Below are 18,643 nucleotides of genomic sequence, written 5' to 3' on the forward strand. Positions count from 1 at the left end.
GAAGGTGGCCTACGACTGCAGCCCCAACAAGAACATGTACCTGAATGTGGTCCTGAACACCCTCAAGAGACTGAAGGGCCTGACCCCCAGCTCCATGCCGGGCCTCAGCAGGGCCGCCCTGTACAGCCGCCTCCAGGAGTTCCTGCTCACCCAGGACCAGCTCAAGGAGAACGGCTACCCCTTCCCGCACCCCGAGCGGCCCGGAGGCGCCGTCCTCTTCACTGGCCAGGGGAAGGGGCCCGGCGACTCCTCCTGCAGGGTCTGCTGCCGTTGTGGCACCGACTACCTGGTGTCCTCCTCGGGCCGCTGTCTACGCGACCAGTTGTGTTATTATCACTGGGGGCGGGTCCGCTCCAGCCAAGTGGCTGCAGGCCGGGTTAGCCAGTACACCTGCTGTGCAGCTGCTCCTGGCTCAGTGGGCTGCCAGGTGGCAAAGCAGCACGTGCGGGACGGCCGCAAGGAGAGCCTCCATGGCTTCGTGAAGACCTTCAAGAAAGAGTTTTCCACAGACGCTTATCCAGGAATCTACGCCTTGGACTGTGAGATGTGCTACACCACGCATGGCCTGGAGCTGACCCGCGTCACCGTGGTGGACGCCGACATGCAAGTGGTGTACGACACCTTCGTCAAGCCCGACAACGAGATCGTGGACTACAACACCAGGTTTTCCGGAGTGACCGAGGCCGACGTCGCCAAGACGAGCGTCACGTTGCCCGAAGTCCAAGCCATCCTGCTGAGCTTTTTCAGCGCCCAAACCATCCTCATCGGGCACAGCCTGGAGAGCGATCTGCTGGCCCTCAAGCTGATCCACAGCACCGTGGTGGACACGGCCGTGCTCTTCCCGCACTACCTGGGTTTCCCCTACAAGCGTTCCCTCAGGAATCTCGCGGCCGACTACCTGGGACAGATCATCCAGGACAGCCAGGACGGCCACAACTCCAGCGAGGACGCAAACGCCTGCCTGCAGCTGGCGATGTGGAAGGTTCGACAGCGCGCCCAGATCCAGCCACGCCACCGGTCCGCCTCTCCCGCCGCCCTGGCCTGTCCTGAGCCCCAGGCCTCTTCCCAAACTGCCATCGATCCCGAGAGCTAGCCCTGTCCACCTCGCCGCAAAGCGAAAGAAACTGGAGCAGCCGGCGGCAGGAGAGGGCCAAAAGCCAAGACTAACCCCGACCCCGGACTCCCAGTCCCCCGGAGTCCCTGCCGCGGGCCGTCGTCCCTGTCCCCATCCCTCTGCCCCTCCCAGACCTCTGTCCTTCCACCAATGGGCTCCCCGAGGCCCCAGCCGCCACTCCCAGTCCCCGGAGACCCTGCCGCCACCCCTGGCGCCTGTGCCCATCCCTCTGCCCCTCCCAGACCTCTGGCCTTCCACCACTAGCCTCCCCCAGCCCACCTGGACTTCCCCGGCCTCTGGCAACAAGGCCAGCCCCCAGGCCCACCAGCCTCCTGATCGTCTTCGTTCTTGGGCCTCTTCCCCTTCTGTGGGGCTGTCTGAACCTCCCCTCCCCCACCCGATTTTTCCCCCGCCCCCGGGGCAGGCGCAGAATAAATGTCTGTATGAAGTTAAAAATTAAAAATAAAAAAAAAGCTAAAAACAACTGAAAGTCCTTTGCTTTTGAATGCGCGCTTACCTGGTTTTCTCTAGAGGCACCACTGTGAGGTGGCTCAAGCCCTTAGGCTCTGGAGTTAGACATCTGGGTTCCCATTCCAATTCCACCACTTACTAGCTTTGTCATATTGGACGCATAACTTTTTTGCGCTTCTACTTCTTGATCTTTCAAGTGTCATCAGAAGATAATTAGACACCCACACAATAGCAATGGGAGATTTTAACACCCCACCGTCAACATGAAACAGATCAACGAGACAGAAAGTTGAAAAGGATATCCAGGAACTGAACTTAGCTCTGCACCAAGCAGACCGAATAGACATCTACATTAACTCTCCACCCCAAATCAACAGAATATACATTCTTCTCAGCACCACATCACACTTATTCCAAAACTGACCACATAGTTGGAAGGAAAGCACTCCTCCGCAAATGCAAAAGAACAGAAATTACAACCAACCGTCTCTCAGACCACAGGGCAGTCAAACTGGACCTCAGGATGAAGAAACTCACTCAAAACCGCTCAACTACACGGAAACGGAGCAATCTGCTCCTGAGTGACTACTGGGTACATAGCGAAATGAAGACAGAATAAAGATGTTCTTTGAAACCAATGAGAACAAAGACACAACATACCAGAATCTCTGGGATACATTGAAAGCAGTGTGTAGAGGGAAACATAGCATTAAATGCCCACAAGAGAAAGCAGGAAAGATCTAAAATGGACACCCTCACGTCCCAATTCAAAGAACCAGGGAAGCAAGAGCAAACACAATGTCTGAATCAGTCAGTCAACTTCCAACAGGGCTCCAAGAGAGAATGAACCGCCATGCCTCTTTAAATCCACCTTTCTATTTGGAATCTTCAATGAGAGATGAGACACTAAGCAGCTAGTTTTGGTGGAATGGCTGATTTTGTCAATGTTTTCGGTGTGTGAGTGTGTGTGTGTGTGTGTATGTATAGATAACTAAATTAAACTGATAATCTGGATGCTTACATTTCCATTCATTTAATTTGTGTATGTGAGCCCACGCACACGTATATACACACACACTAACACTTCCAGAACACTGACTTAGTGAAGAACTGGATTTCCAGTGTGTCAGACAAATTTCAGAAAGCGCTGAAGAAGGGCATTTCTGATGGATTTCACCGTTCCTGGAATTTTACTTTCCTCTATAACTTAGAGTTCTTCTCTGGAGATTTAATAGATAAAAGTCTTTTGCAGTGTACGTTATTTCATTTTATTTTTATAATTTATTTAAATTGTCATTTTAAATTGACAAATAAAAATGATATATATTTATGGTGTACAACATGAAGTTTCACATATGCATACATTGTGGAATGACACAAAAATCAAGCTAATTAACACATTCGTTTCCTCACATACTGATTTTATGGTGATGAGAACATGTTTCAAATCTACTCTGATAGCACATTTCAAGTATACAGTCCATAGTTACCCACTGTAGTTGCCGTGCTGTTCAACATATCTCTAGAACTATTCGTATCTGAAATTTTGTATCATTAGACTAACATCTCCCAATCCCTCCCCGGCCCCTGCCTCGGGTAAGCAGCGTTCTGCTCTCTACGACTCTGAGTTCCACTTTTTTACATTGCACATAGAAGTGAGATCGTGCAGTATTTGTATTTCTGTGTTTGCTTTTTAAAACTTTATGATGTATTGATGTATTTTTTCAGACAGTGTCGGAGTCTGTCACCAAGGCTGGAGTACAGTGACACAAACACGGCTCACCACGGCCTCCACCTCCCGGGGTCAAGAGATCCTCCCACTTCAGCCTCCTGAGTAGCTAGGACTACAGGCGTCCAACACCACACCTGGCTAATTTTTGTATTTTTTGTAGAGATGGTTGATCTCCAACTCCTGGGCTCAACTCTTCCTCCTCCCTTCTCCTCCCAAAGTCCTGGGATTACAGGCCTGAGCCACTGTGTCTGGCCTTTGCTTTATTTCACACAGTAGAACATCCTCTAGGCTCATTCATGTTGCTAACGATAAGATTTCTTTCTTTTTCAAGGCTGAATAGGATTCTATTGGATATATGTACCTATATATATAGATAGATAGATAGATATACATTTATTATTATTGTTTTGGGGGGGATATGGTTTCGCTCGTGTTCCCCAGGCTGGAGTGCAGTGGCAAGATTTCGGCTCACCACAACCTCTGCCTCCCAGGCTGAAGTGATTCTCCTGCCTCAGCTGAGATTAAAGGCATGTCCCATCATGTGCGGCCAATTTTGTGTTTCTAGGAGAGATGGGTTTTCACCATGTTGGCCAGGCTGGTCTCGAACTCCAACAATTCTCCTTCAACTATTTATTGGATACAAATATTTATGTGTGAGAAACAAGATTTTCAAGAGTGAAAGATTTAAAAACGACTTAATTGTACATCAGTAAGAGGCTGGCTAACTAAATCAGAGTACGTTCATCCTTACAGAAGAATACTATGCAGCTAGAACAAAACCAAATGGAGGAAACTCTTCCAAATGGTAACTTGGAATGATGTTCAAGACTTATTGTAAAATAAGTTTACAGTAAGGTGTAAGGTACCTTATGGCAAAATTGTCTCAGAAATGTGTGTGTGTGGATTTCAAGTCATCCCAGTCCTAGAACATTGTGCTCTTTAGAGATGCCATACCTGTCTTTCCCTTTGTAATATCAAAGCAGTAATATCTTCTCTGGAGGCTTGTTGGGTGAATTTAATGGAAGAAAGTTAAGGAGGTACCAGAACCATTGCTGTTTCCCCTCCATAGCCCTGCCACCCACTAAAGAAAGTTGGATGAGATTACTTAATGATTTCCCATTAAGTTGTATTTCCAAATATCATGATTACCATTTGAATGTAGTTGGTATGGAGCTTCGTGAGTGTGTGCTTCGTTTATTATGCATCACGTTCAGCTCCTTGTTATTTGCCTCCTAGTTATCATAGTAAAACTCTACTCCTCTACTCCGAGGAGCCCCTACCATCCGTATCGTCACTTTCCGGCCCAGCACTCTTCATGCTCGTTCGTTTAAAGCATTCTACATTGGGCAAATGAATCTTGGAAGGCAAAAGCTACTGAATTTAGCGAGTTTGTGGAGGCGTTCCCACCGATCAGCCAGGTGGAGTTCCACACACCCGATGACTGCACAACTCCTATAAGGCAGCAATATGCTGCAAACCCAGACGGCCACTCTTCTCACCCCTCGTCCCTTTGCTGTTCTGGATAATGAGGTCAATAGTCACCTAGGCAACTTGCAAAACTAACTGAAATGGAGAAAAGCCTACCGGCTGGTGACTAGCCGAGGTCCACCTGGCCCCAATAAGCTGCTGAACAAGAAGGGCTGCCAGAAATTTCCCCCTAGGGAATTTGGTGGAGACGAAGAGCTGCTCACTGGACAACGGTTCCTCCCAGGATACCCCCAAGCTGAAGAAGCGGGCTCTGAGCCACCCCCTTTCACCCTCCTTTTCCCCACCCTGGCCTGCTGAAGGTGCGCGTCAGGATGCGGACTACTGAGCCCTAAAGAAATAAGTCCTTCCACTTTGACCCCACGGAGGATTGCCTGTGCGGATCTTCAACGAGTCTACCAGTGTCTAGACACGGGAGCAGTTCTGTCTGGCACAGCAGCTCCCTCAAGGAAGACAAGAGTGAGGAGAAAGGAAACTCAAGTCTGACCATTCTGTCCTGGGAGACAAGAGGAGGATCTCATCTCTCATCTTTCCAAGCAAGGCAACGAGACTTTCTCTCATCTTTCCAAGCAAGGCAAGGAGACTTTCTCTCATGAGGAAACTAAAAGAAGTTGGAAGGAACGAAACCAGCCTGGAAGGTGAATTCCTAAGGATTGCCCATTGAAACTGACAAAATAGCCCTTGTTTGATGAGAGGAATGAGCAGAGCATTGATGTGGTCAAAAAGGACTCGAGTGAGACTTTCCCAGCATGTTTCTACCAAAGCTTTGTCTAAGTTTCGCAAAACACTCTCCTAATAAGCAGATGTTTGGCTCTTCAGAAAGTCAACATGCAAAATGCCTTGAGCGTCCCATAACACTGATGCCATGATGTTGCCTTTGGTCTTCCCTCCTTTTCCTTTGACTGGACCACTGCCATCTCTTGGTAGCCATCGCTTTGATGACGCTTTGTCTTCAGGATCATATTGGCGAAGCCATGTTCCAAATTCCGGTTACAATTTGTCAAACAGGTGCCCCAGGATCGTGATCCCTCCTGTTGAAAATTTCCACTGATAGCTCTCGTCGTCACTGCAGCTGATCTGGGCACAATGGTTTTCACAGCCACTGCAGGATTCATCTTCCACATCTTCTCATCTCTTCTTGAAACAAGCCATACCTCCGTAAAGAGTTGATTTCTTTGGGCTAGTGTCCTTAGAAGCTTTTCTTCAAACATCAATGATTTCTTCATTCTTCCACCCAAGCTTCACCGTCAATTGGATGTTTGCTCTTGCTGCAATTTTAGCGGAATTCAAGTTGCACTGATAGGAGGCCTTTTCAGTGGATGTCTCATCCTTCTTAGTGCCTCCAATGAGATCCAGTTCAGAAAGGTTGTAAGAAGTTAGTACATGTTTATTTTAGTGAAAACGAATTGAAATCCATGCATAGATTTCTCACCATGTACATTTTCTATGAACTTTCGGAAGACCCCCTGTACTGAATATTGCCCAAATCCTGGGAGAGAAGTGGATGCGGTCCACTTCCTGTCTTCAGTTTGCCCACAGTGGAGGAGTGCACAGAGCAGGGAAAGGCAACCCCAGAGAGAGGCATGCCCTCCAGCATGCAGCAGACTGCTGGCCCAGTCCTGGCTCCATGGGCTGCTGTGTGGGCCCAGCAAGCTGACCAACCTCCCTGAACCTTAATTTAATCCTAGGTAGCCCAATTCCACTCGCTATTATAGGACTGCTGTGCAGGGACAGTCAATTAACTTAAGAAAAGGAACCTAGCTCCAAGGTTGGCAACCGGGAATTCCAGTTGATTCCATGGGCGGACCCCCTGAGGAATTCCCAAGCTGAAGTCTCGTGGAAGATGAGGTTCAGTGTGACTAGACTGAAGCACCAATCCAATGAAGGGGAAGTCCCACCCACTCTGCCCTGTGCCTGTATAAAGGTGAGGCGGGGCGGCCGCGCCACTCATTGAAGCCGCCAGTTGGGAGAGGAGCAGAGCCAGGCTGGTGCTCCCGAAGGCAGCAAGATGTTGCGAGCCACAGCTCCCTGCTGGTTCCCACCTGCATACCCAGAAGCTAAGAAGGTGGCCGAGGAGGCGGCCCACGAGGCAAGCCGCCATTTGGGAGAGGAGCAGAGCCAGGTCGGTGTTCCCGAAGGCAGCAAGATGTTGCGAGCCACAGCTCCCTGCTGGTTCCCACCTGCATGCCCAGAAGCCAAGAAGGTGGCCGAGGAGGCGGCCCTCGAGGCAAGCCGCCAGTTGGGAGAGGAGCAGAGCCAGGCCGGTGCTCCCGAAGGCAGCAAGATGTTGCGAGCCACAGCTCCCTGCTGGTTCCCACCTGCATACCCAGAAGCTAAGAAGGTGGCCGAGGAGGCGCCCCACGAGGCAAGCCGCCATTTGGGAGTGGAGCAGAGCCAGGTCGGTGTTCCCGAAGGCAGCAAGATGTTGCGAGCCACAGCTCCCTGCTGGTTCCCTCCTGCATACCCAGAAGCCAAGAAGGTGGCCGAGGAGGCGGCCCTCGAGGCTCCAGAATTCCCACTGCCCTCTCATCAGCCTGCCCAGAGCTTCGGGCTCTGCGGGCCCCAGATGCACAACCAGGCCTCAGCACTCGTGGACATCCGGGCGGAGCCCCAGAATAGGGGTCCGGCGGTGCCCCCAGCGTGGCCCAAGATGGCGACGGAGGCGTGGTACTTCCCCGCGCAGAGGGGGTCGGCCTGCTGCTTGCCAGCCGCCCCAAGGCTGACAGAGAGGCCCTGTGGAGTCCGCATCTCAGCCCCCAGGGAGAGGAAGAGGATCGCCCACTTTCCCAGCCCCTGCTTGGTCGCAGGTCGCACCGATGCCAAGAGAACCCGGGTGGCCGGCAGCAGCCAACGCTCCAATGGCTCCAGGGTCGGCACACAGCCACGGAAGACTGGTCGCAACAGACGGGGAAGGGCATGCAAGACCTCCACCACACTCAGCTCTAAGCGAATCGTCCGTCGTCCATCCTTACCGACTTGGAAGAAACCCATTATCCTCCGAAGGTCTCGCTGCCAAGTCCCCACCGTCATCCGCCGAGGCTATCTCCAACTGTTCACCAAAGAGTGTCTCAAGTTCTGCGCCTCCAAGCAGGAGGCCGAGGAGAAGGCGCTGAACGAGGAGAAGGTGGCCTACGACTGCAGCCCCAACAAGAACATGTACCTGAATGTGGTCCTGAACACCCTCAAGAGACTGAAGGGCCTGACCCCCAGCTCCATGCCGGGCCTCAGCAGGGCCGCCCTGTACAGCCGCCTCCAGGAGTTCCTGCTCACCCAGGACCAGCTCAAGGAGAACGGCTACCCCTTCCCGCACCCCGAGCGGCCCGGAGGCGCCGTCCTCTTCACTGGCCAGGGGAAGGGGCCCGGCGACTCCTCCTGCAGGGTCTGCTGCCGTTGTGGCACCGACTACCTGGTGTCCTCCTCGGGCCGCTGTCTACGCGACCAGTTGTGTTATTATCACTGGGGGCGGGTCCGCTCCAGCCAAGTGGCTGCAGGCCGGGTTCGCCAGTACACCTGCTGTGCAGCTGCTCCTGGCTCAGTGGGCTGCCAGGTGGCAAAGCAGCACGTGCGGGACGGCCGCAAGGAGAGCCTCCATGGCTTCGTGAAGACCTTCAAGAAAGAGTTTTCCACAGACGCTTATCCAGGAATCTACGCCTTGGACTGTGAGATGTGCTACACCACGCATGGCCTGGAGCTGACCCGCGTCACCGTGGTGGACGCCGACATGCAAGTGGTGTACGACACCTTCGTCAAGCCCGACAACGAGATCGTGGACTACAACACCAGGTTTTCCGGAGTGACCGAGGCCGACGTCGCCAAGACGAGCGTCACGTTGCCCGAAGTCCAAGCCATCCTGCTGAGCTTTTTCAGCGCCCAAACCATCCTCATCGGGCACAGCCTGGAGAGCGATCTGCTGGCCCTCAAGCTGATCCACAGCACCGTGGTGGACACGGCCGTGCTCTTCCCGCACTACCTGGGTTTCCCCTACAAGCGTTCCCTCAGGAATCTCGCGGCCGACTACCTGGGACAGATCATCCAGGACAGCCAGGACGGCCACAACTCCAGCGAGGACGCAAACGCCTGCCTGCAGCTGGCGATGTGGAAGGTTCGACAGCGCGCCCAGATCCAGCCACGCCACCGGTCCGCCTCTCCCGCCGCCCTGGCCTGTCCTGAGCCCCAGGCCTCTTCCCAAACTGCCATCGATCCCGAGAGCTAGCCCTGTCCACCTCGCCGCAAAGCGAAAGAAACTGGAGCAGCCGGCGGCAGGAGAGGGCCAAAAGCCAAGACTAACCCCGACCCCGGACTCCCAGTCCCCCGGAGTCCCTGCCGCGGGCCGTCGTCCCTGTCCCCATCCCTCTGCCCCTCCCAGACCTCTGTCCTTCCACCAATGGGCTCCCCGAGGCCCCAGCCGCCACTCCCAGTCCCCGGAGACCCTGCCGCCACCCCTGGCGCCTGTGCCCATCCCTCTGCCCCTCCCAGACCTCTGGCCTTCCACCACTAGCCTCCCCCAGCCCACCTGGACTTCCCCGGCCTCTGGCAACAAGGCCAGCCCCCAGGCCCACCAGCCTCCTGATCGTCTTCGTTCTTGGGCCTCTTCCCCTTCTGTGGGGCTGTCTGAACCTCCCCTCCCCCACCCGATTTTTCCCCCGCCCCCGGGGCAGGCGCAGAATAAATGTCTGTATGAAGTTAAAAATTAAAAATAAAAAAAAAGCTAAAAACAACTGAAAGTCCTTTGCTTTTGAATGCGCGCTTACCTGGTTTTCTCTAGAGGCACCACTGTGAGGTGGCTCAAGCCCTTAGGCTCTGGAGTTAGACATCTGGGTTCCCATTCCAATTCCACCACTTACTAGCTTTGTCATATTGGACGCATAACTTTTTTGCGCTTCTACTTCTTGATCTTTCAAGTGTCATCAGAAGATAATTAGACACCCACACAATAGCAATGGGAGATTTTAACACCCCACCGTCAACATGAAACAGATCAACGAGACAGAAAGTTGAAAAGGATATCCAGGAACTGAACTTAGCTCTGCACCAAGCAGACCGAATAGACATCTATATTAACTCTCCACCCCAAATCAACAGAATATACATTCTTCTCAGCACCACATCACACTTATTCCAAAACTGACCACATAGTTGGAAGGAAAGCACTCCTCCGCAAATGCAAAAGAACAGAAATTACAACCAACCGTCTCTCAGACCACAGGGCAGTCAAACTGGACCTCAGGATGAAGAAACTCACTCAAAACCGCTCAACTACACGGAAACGGAGCAATCTGCTCCTGAGTGACTACTGGGTACATAGCGAAATGAAGACAGAATAAAGATGTTCTTTGAAACCAATGAGAACAAAGACACAACATACCAGAATCTCTGGGATACATTGAAAGCAGTGTGTAGAGGGAAACATAGCATTAAATGCCCACAAGAGAAAGCAGGAAAGATCTAAAATGGACACCCTCACGTCCCAATTCAAAGAACCAGGGAAGCAAGAGCAAACACAATGTCTGAATCAGTCAGTCAACTTCCAACAGGGCTCCAAGAGAGAATGAACCGCCATGCCTCTTTAAATCCACGTTTCTATTTGGAATCTTCAATGAGAGATGAGACACTAAGCAGCTAGTTTTGGTGGAATGGCTGATTTTGTCAATGTTTTCGGTGTGTGAGTGTGTGTGTGTGTGTGTATGTATAGATAACTAAATTAAACTGATAATCTGGATGCTTACATTTCCATTCATTTAATTTGTGTATGTGAGCCCACGCACACGTATATACACACACACTAACACTTCCAGAACACTGACTTAGTGAAGAACTGGATTTCCAGTGTGTCAGACAAATTTCAGAAAGCGCTGAAGAAGGGCATTTCTGATGGATTTCACCGTTCCTGGAATTTTACTTTCCTCTATAACTTAGAGTTCTTCTCTGGAGATTTAATAGATAAAAGTCTTTTGCAGTGTACGTTATTTCATTTTATTTTTATAATTTATTTAAATTGTCATTTTAAATTGACAAATAAAAATGATATATATTTATGGTGTACAACATGAAGTTTCACATATGCATACATTGTGGAATGACACAAAAATCAAGCTAATTAACACATTCGTTTCCTCACATACTGATTTTATGGTGATGAGAACATGTTTCAAATCTACTCTGATAGCACATTTCAAGTATACAGTCCATAGTTACCCACTGTAGTTGCCGTGCTGTTCAACATATCTCTAGAACTATTCGTATCTGAAATTTTGTATCATTAGACTAACATCTCCCAATCCCTCCCCGGCCCCTGCCTCGGGTAAGCAGCGTTCTGCTCTCTACGACTCTGAGTTCCACTTTTTTACATTGCACATAGAAGTGAGATCGTGCAGTATTTGTATTTCTGTGTTTGCTTTTTAAAACTTTATGATGTATTGATGTATTTTTTCAGACAGTGTCGGAGTCTGTCACCAAGGCTGGAGTACAGTGACACAAACACGGCTCACCACGGCCTCCACCTCCCGGGGTCAAGAGATCCTCCCACTTCAGCCTCCTGAGTAGCTAGGACTACAGGCGTCCAACACCACACCTGGCTAATTTTTGTATTTTTTGTAGAGATGGTTGATCTCCAACTCCTGGGCTCAACTCTTCCTCCTCCCTTCTCCTCCCAAAGTCCTGGGATTACAGGCCTGAGCCACTGTGTCTGGCCTTTGCTTTATTTCACACAGTAGAACATCCTCTAGGCTCATTCATGTTGCTAACGATAAGATTTCTTTCTTTTTCAAGGCTGAATAGGATTCTATTGGATATATGTACCTATATATATAGATAGATAGATAGATATACATTTATTATTATTGTTTTGGGGGGGATATGGTTTCGCTCGTGTTCCCCAGGCTGGAGTGCAGTGGCAAGATTTCGGCTCACCACAACCTCTGCCTCCCAGGCTGAAGTGATTCTCCTGCCTCAGCTGAGATTAAAGGCATGTCCCATCATGTGCGGCCAATTTTGTGTTTCTAGGAGAGATGGGTTTTCACCATGTTGGCCAGGCTGGTCTCGAACTCCAACAATTCTACTTCAACTATTTATTGGATACATATATTTATGTGTGAGAAACAAGATTTTCAAGAGTGAAAGATTTAAAAACGACTTAATTGTACATCAGTAAGAGGCTGGCTAACTAAATCAGAGTACGTTCATCCTTACAGAAGAATACTATGCAGCTAGAACAAAACCAAATGGAGGAAACTCTTCCAAATGGTAACTTGGAATGATGTTCAAGACTTATTGTAAAATAAGTTTACAGTAAGGTGTAAGGTACCTTATGGCAAAATTCTCTCAGAAATGTGTGTGTGTGGATTTCAAGTCATCCCAGTCCTAGAACATTGTGCTCTTTAGAGATGCCATACCTGTCTTTCCCTTTGTAATATCAAAGCAGTAATATCTTCTCTGGAGGCTTGTTGGGTGAATTTAATGGAAGAAAGTTAAGGAGGTACCAGAACCATTGCTGTTTCCCCTCCATAGCCCTGCCACCCACTAAAGAAAGTTGGATGAGATTACTTAATGATTTCCCATTAAGTTGTATTTCCAAATATCATGATTACCATTTGAATGTAGTTGGTATGGAGCTTCGTGAGTGTCTGCTTCGTTTATTATGCATCACGTTCAGCTCCTTGTTATTTGCCTCCTAGTTATCATAGTAAAACTCTACTCCTCTACTCCGAGGAGCCCCTACCATCCGTATCGTCAATTTCCGGCCCAGCACTCTTCATGCTCGTTCGTTTAAAGCATTCTACATTGGGCAAATGAATCTTGGAAGGCCAAAGCTACTGAATTTAGCGAGTTTGTGGAGGCGTTCCCACCGGTCAGCCAGGTGGAGTTCCACACACCCGATGACTGCACAACTCCTATAAGGCAGCAATATGCTGCAAACCCAGACAGCCACTCTTCTCACCCCTCGTCCCTTTGCTGTTCTGGATAATGAGGTCAATAGTCACCTAGGCAACTGCAAAACAAACTGAAATGGAGAAAGGCCTTCCGGCTGGTGACTAGCCGAGGTCCACCTGGCCCCAATAAGCTGCTGAACAAGAAGGGCTGCCAGAAATTTCCCCCTAGGGAATTTGGTGGAGACGAAGACCTGCTCACTGGACAACGGTTCCACCCAGGATACCCCCAAGCTGAAGAAGCGGGCTCTGAGCCACCCCCTTTCACCCTCCTTTTCCCCACCCTGGCCTGGTGAAGCTGCGCGTCAGGATGCGGACTACTGAGCCCTAAAGAAATAAGTCCTTCCACTTTGACCCCACGGAGGATTGCCTGTGCGGATCTTCAACGAGTCTACCAGTGTCTAGACACGGGAGCAGTTCTGTCTGGCACAGCAGCTCCCTCAAGGAAGACAAGAGTGAGGAGAAAGGAAACTCAAGTCTGACCATTCTGTCCTGGGAGACAAGAGGAAGATCTCATCTCTCATCTTTCCAAGCAAGGCAACGAGACTTTCTCTCATCTTTCCAAGCAAGGCAAGGAGACTTTTTCTCATGAGGAAACAAAAAGAAGTTGGAAGGAACGAAACCAGCCTGGAAGGTGAATTCCTAAGGATTGCCCATTGAAACTGACAAAATGGCCCTTGTTTGATGAGAGGAATGAGCAGAGCATTGATGTGGTCAAAAAGGACTCGAGTGAGACTTTCCCAGCATGTTTCTACCAAAGCTTTGTCTAAGTTTCGCAAAACACTCTCCTAATAAGCAGATGTTTGGCTCTTCAGAAAGTCAACATGCAAAATGCCTTGAGCGTCCCATAACACTGATGCCATGAAGTTGCCTTTGGTCTGCCCTCCTTTTCCTTTGACTGGACCACTGCCATCTCTTGGTAGCCATCGCTTTGATGACGCTTTGTCTTCAGGATCATATTGGCAAAGCCATGTTCCAAATTCCGGTTACAATTTGTCAAACAGGTGCCCCAGGATCGTGATCCCTCCTGTTGAAAATTTCCACTGATAGCTCTCGTCGTCACTGCAGCTGATCTGGGCACAATGGTTTTCACAGCCACTGCAGGATTCATCTTCCACATCTTCTCATCTCTTCTTGAAACAAGCCATACCTCCGTAAAGAGTTGATTTCTTTGGGCTAGTGTCCTTAGAAGCTTTTCTTCAAACATCAATGATTTCTTCATTCTTCCACCCAAGCTTCACCGTCAATTGGATGTTTGCTCTTGCTGCAATTTTAGCGGAATTCAAGTTGCACTGATAGGAGGCCTTTTCAGTGGATGTCTCATCCTTCTTAGTGCCTCCAATGAGATCCAGTTCAGAAAGGTTGTAAGAAGTTAGTACATGTTTATTTTAGTGAAAACGAATTGAAATCCATGCATAGATTTCTCACCATGTACATTTTCTATGAACTTTCGGAAGACCCCCTGTACTGAATATTGCCCAAATCCTGGGAGAGAAGTGGATGCGGTCCACTTCCTGTCTTCAGTTTGCCCACAGTGGAGGAGTGCACAGAGCAGGGAAAGGCAACCCCAGAGAGAGGCATGCCCTCCAGCATGCAGCAGACTGCTGGCCCAGTCCTGGCTCCATGGGCTGCTGTGTGGGCCCAGCAAGCTGACCAACCTCCCTGAACCTTAATTTAATCCTAGGTAGCCCAATTCCACTCGCTATTATAGGACTGCTGTGCAGGGACAGTCAATTAACTTAAGAAAAGGAACCTAGCTCCAAGGTTGGCAACCGGGAATTCCAGTTGATTCCATGGGCGGACCCCCTGAGGAATTCCCAAGCTGAAGTCTCGTGGAAGATGAGGTTCAGTGTGACTAGACTGAAGCACCAATCCAATGAAGGGGAAGTCCCACCCACTCTGCCCTGTGCCTGTATAAAGGTGAGGCGGGGCAGCCGCGCCACTCATTGAAGCCGCCAGTTGGGAGAGGAGCAGAGCCAGGCCGGTGCTCCCGAAGGCAGCAAGATGTTGCGAGCCACAGCTCCCTGCTGGTTCCCACCTGCATACCCAGAAGCTAAGAAGGTGGCCGAGGAGGCGGCCCACGAGGCAAGCCGCCATTTGGGAGAGGAGCAGAGCCAGGTCGGTGTTCCCGAAGGCAGCAAGATGTTGCGAGCCACAGCTCCCTGCTGGTTCCCACCTGCATGCCCAGAAGCCAAGAAGGTGGCCGAGGAGGCGGCCCTCGAGGCAAGCCGCCAGTTGGGAGAGGAGCAGAGCCAGGCCGGTGCTCCCGAAGGCAGCAAGATGTTGCGAGCCACAGCTCCCTGCTGGTTCCCACCTGCATACCCAGAAGCTAAGAAGGTGGCCGAGGAGGCGCCCCACGAGGCAAGCCGCCATTTGGGAGTGGAGCAGAGCCAGGCCGGTGTTCCCGAAGGCAGCAAGATGTTGCGAGCCACAGCTCCCTGCTGGTTCCCTCCTGCATACCCAGAAGCCAAGAAGGTGGCCGAGGATGCGGCCCTCGAGGCTCCAGAATTCCCACTGCCCTCTCATCAGCCTGCCCAGAGCTTCGGGCTCTGCGTGCCCCAGATGCACAACCAGGCCTCAGCACTCGTGGACATCCGGGCGGAGCCCCAGAATAGGGGTCCGGCGGTGCCCCCAGCGTGGCCCAAGATGGCGACGGAGGCGTGGTACTTCCCCGCGCAGAGGGGGTCGGCCTGCTGCTTGCCAGCCGCCCCAAGGCTGACAGAGAGGCCCTGTGGAGTCCGCATCTCAGCCCCCAGGGAGAGGAAGAGGATCGCCCACTTTCCCAGCCCCTGCTCGGTCGCAGGTCGCACCGACGCCAAGAGAACCCGGGTGGCCGGCAGCAGCCAACGCTCCAATGGCTCCAGGGTCGGCACACAGCCACGGAAGACTGGTCGCAACAGACGGGGGAGGGCATGCAAGACCTCCACCACACTCAGCTCTAAGCGAATCGTCCGTCGTCCATCCTTACCGACTTGGAAGAAACCCATTATCCTCCGAAGGTCTCGCTGCCAAGTCCCCACCGTCATCCGCCGAGGCTATCTCCAACTGTTCACCAAAGAGTGTCTCAAGTTCTGCGCCTCCAAGCAGGAGGCCGAGGAGAAGGCGCTGAACGAGGAGAAGGTGGCCTACGACTGCAGCCCCAACAAGAACATGTACCTGAATGTGGTCCTGAACACCCTCAAGAGACTGAAGGGCCTGACCCCCAGCTCCATGCCGGGCCTCAGCAGGGCCGCCCTGTACAGCCGCCTCCAGGAGTTCCTGCTCACCCAGGACCAGCTCAAGGAGAACGGCTACCCCTTCCCGCACCCCGAGCGGCCCGGAGGCGCCGTCCTCTTCACTGGCCAGGGGAAGGGGCCCGGCGACTCCTCCTGCAGGGTCTGCTGCCGTTGTGGCACCGACTACCTGGTGTCCTCCTCGGGCCGCTGTCTACGCGACCAGTTGTGTTATTATCACTGGGGGCGGGTCCGCTCCAGCCAAGTGGCTGCAGGCCGGGTTCGCCAGTACACCTGCTGTGCAGCTGCTCCTGGCTCAGTGGGCTGCCAGGTGGCAAAGCAGCACGTGCGGGACGGCCGCAAGGAGAGCCTCCATGGCTTCGTGAAGACCTTCAAGAAAGAGTTTTCCACAGACGCTTATCCAGGAATCTACGCCTTGGACTGTGAGATGTGCTACACCACGCATGGCCTGGAGCTGACCCGCGTCACCGTGGTGGACGCCGACATGCAAGTGGTGTACGACACCTTCGTCAAGCCCGACAACGAGATCGTGGACTACAACACCAGGTTTTCCGGAGTGACCGAGGCCGACGTCGCCAAGACGAGCGTCACGTTGCCCGAAGTCCAAGCCATCCTGCTGAGCTTTTTCAGCGCCCAAACCATCCTCATCGGGCACAGCCTGGAGAGCGATCTGCTGGCCCTCAAGCTGATCCACAGCACCGTGGTGGACACGGCCGTGCTCTTCCCGCACTACCTGGGTTTCCCCTACAAGCGTTCCCTCAGGAATCTCGCGGCCGACTACCTGGGACAGATCATCCAGGACAGCCAGGACGGCCACAACTCCAGCGAGGACGCAAACGCCTGCCTGCAGCTGGCGATGTGGAAGGTTCGACAGCGCGCCCAGATCCAGCCACGCCACCGGTCCGCCTCTCCCGCCGCCCTGGCCTGTCCTGAGCCCCAGGCCTCTTCCCAAACTGCCATCGATCCCGAGAGCTAGCCCTGTCCACCTCGCCGCAAAGCGAAAGAAACTGGAGCAGCCGGCGGCAGGAGAGGGCCAAAAGCCAAGACTAACCCCGACCCCGGACTCCCAGTCCACCGGAGTCCCTGCCGCGGGCCGTCGTCCCTGTCCCCATCCCTCTGCCCCTCCCAGACCTCTGTCCTTCCACCAATGGGCTCCCCGAGGCCCCAGCCGCCACTCCCAGTCCCCGGAGACCCTGCCGCCACCCCTGGCGCCTGTGCCCATCCCTCTGCCCCTCCCAGACCTCTGGCCTTCCACCACTAGCCTCCCCCAGCCCACCTGGACTTCCCCGGCCTCTGGCAACAAGGCCAGCCCCCAGGCCCACCAGCCTCCTGATCGTCTTCGTTCTTGGGCCTCTTCCCCTTCTGTGGGGCTGTCTGAACCTCCCCTCCCCCACCCGATTTTTCCCCCGCCCCCGGGGCAGGCGCAGAATAAATGTCTGTATGAAGTTAAAAATTAAAAATAAAAAAAAAGCTAAAAACAACTGAAAGTCCTTTGCTTTTGAATGCGCGCTTACCTGGTTTTCTCTAGAGGCACCACTGTGAGGTGGCTCAAGCCCTTAGGCTCTGGAGTTAGACATCTGGGTTCCCATTCCAATTCCACCACTTACTAGCTTTGTCATATTGGACGCATAACTTTTTTGCGCTTCTACTTCTTGATCTTTCAAGTGTCATCAGAAGATAATTAGACACCCACACAATAGCAATGGGAGATTTTAACACCCCACCGTCAACATGAAACAGATCAACGAGACAGAAAGTTGAAAAGGATATCCAGGAACTGAACTTAGCTCTGCACCAAGCAGACCGAATAGACATCTATATTAACTCTCCACCCCAAATCAACAGAATATACATTCTTCTCAGCACCACATCACACTTATTCCAAAACTGACCACATAGTTGGAAGGAAAGCACTCCTCCGCAAATGCAAAAGAACAGAAATTACAACCAACCGTCTCTCAGACCACAGGGCAGTCAAACTGGACCTCAGGATGAAGAAACTCACTCAAAACCGCTCAACTACACGGAAACGGAGCAATCTGCTCCTGAGTGACTACTGGGTACATAGCGAAATGAAGACAGAATAAAGATGTTCTTTGAAACCAATGAGAACAAAGACACAACATACCAGAATCTCTGGGATACATTGAAAGCAGTGTGTAGAGGGAAACATAGCATTAAATGCCCACAAGAGAAAGCAGGAAAGATCTAAAATGGACACCCTCACGTCCCAATTCAAAGAACCAGGGAAGCAAGAGCAAACACAATGTCTGAATCAGTCAGTCAACTTCCAACAGGGCTCCAAGAGAGAATGAACCGCCATGCCTCTTTAAATCCACGTTTCTATTTGGAATCTTCAATGAGAGATGAGACACTAAGCAGCTAGTTTTGGTGGAATGGCTGATTTTGTCAATGTTTTCGGTGTGTGAGTGTGTGTGTGTGTGTGTATGTATAGATAACTAAATTAAACTGATAATCTGGATGCTTACATTTCCATTCATTTAATTTGTGTATGTGAGCCCACGCACACGTATATACACACACACTAACACTTCCAGAACACTGACTTAGTGAAGAACTGGATTTCCAGTGTGTCAGACAAATTTCAGAAAGCGCTGAAGAAGGGCATTTCTGATGGATTTCACCGTTCCTGGAATTTTACTTTCCTCTATAACTTAGAGTT

This window comes from Pongo abelii, chromosome 7 (genome assembly GCF_028885655.2).
Source record: "Pongo abelii isolate AG06213 chromosome 7, NHGRI_mPonAbe1-v2.0_pri, whole genome shotgun sequence".
NCBI lineage: Eukaryota > Metazoa > Chordata > Mammalia > Primates > Hominidae > Pongo > Pongo abelii.